The sequence below is a fragment of the Raphanus sativus genome, chromosome 8 (assembly GCF_000801105.2).
Source record: "Raphanus sativus cultivar WK10039 chromosome 8, ASM80110v3, whole genome shotgun sequence".
NCBI lineage: Eukaryota > Viridiplantae > Streptophyta > Magnoliopsida > Brassicales > Brassicaceae > Raphanus > Raphanus sativus.
This window is the reverse complement of record NC_079518.1, coordinates 26,969,217-26,970,419: the sequence shown is the minus strand read 5'-3', so window position 1 is coordinate 26,970,419 and position 1,203 is coordinate 26,969,217. Positions and strand designations below refer to the sequence as shown.

General features: G+C 35.8%; 1 pseudogene; it reads left to right on the top strand.

The window, feature by feature from the left end:
• The first annotated feature begins 241 nt into the window (after positions 1-241).
• Positions 242-1,045, top strand: LOC108824559 (probable diphthine methyl ester synthase; annotated as a pseudogene).
• The last annotated feature ends 158 nt before the right edge of the window (positions 1,046-1,203 follow it).

Genomic DNA, 1,203 nt, shown 5'->3' with positions numbered 1-1,203 from the left:
AAAACCTTGTTTTCTCCGATTGCATAAATAGGTGGTGGCATAATGCGGTCGAAGCTCTCGTCTCTGATTAAGAACAAGTAGGTGTTCGATTTTGTCTTTGTGTTAGATCTTGTTCATCAACTGTTAGCTAAAGGCAAAAGCTTTTAATTTTATAAAGCTCAATTCTTCCTCAATTACCTGATTTGAGTGCTTGATTGATGTGTTAGGGTTCAAGACAAAAGAGAAGAGTTAAAAGGAGAAGATGTTGTACATCATAGGTTTAGGTTTATGAGACGAACGAGACCAAACCCGGAGAGCACTCGAGGCCGTCAAGAAATCTCAGAAAATAAACATGGAAGCTTACACTTCTCTTTTGTCCTTTGCTCTCTCTTCTGATGGTCTTTCTAATCTCGTAAAGTCTTTGAAGTCCTTGTAGCTCACTAGATTCACCAGTTCACATTTAAAGTTTGTGCCTTTTTTTTCTCGGACAGAAATTTTTTTATGGGAAACCAATCACACTTCCGATAGAGAGATGGTGGACGAAAAGGCAGGGAGTACGATGGAAGAATCCATTGATAATGATACTGCTATTCTCGTTGATGGTGATCCCTTTAGGTAATGTTGGTTAGATAATCTAATTAGGTAATTAGGTAATCTAATTAGACAGTGCCGTTTTGTTAGTTAGATATTGTCTGATTTTTTTGTATATGTGTGTTTTTTTGTTTGTTGCAGAGCTACAATGCATAGCGATCTTGTTGTTAGAGCTAAGAAACTAGGTGTAAACGTAGAGGTGGTGCACAGCGCATCTGTGATGACGCTGTTGGGGATCTATGGTCTGCAGCTTTACCATTTACGGTTTTGATCCCCTTCTTTACGAGACTTGGAGACCAGATAGCTTTTATGAGAAGACTAAGAAGAACTGTGCTCTTGGATTGCATTATATTATGAAGCTTTTACGAGAAGATCCATTTACTGTATTATAGATCTTTGTTTCAGTAAGAATTTCAGTTTTGGATTTTATTTGTGTATCTTTTGTGAGCAGATCAAAGGAAAATATAACATTTAAAGTGATGTAATTTTGGATGATCCATCATTCCATGCATAACTACTCTTCTATTATGAATCCTTATGTCTTTGATATGCTTTATCTACTCTATTAAAATAGAGTCATTATTTTTATCTACTATAAAAGAGTCTATGTTAGACTGGATCTAGATTATTAAT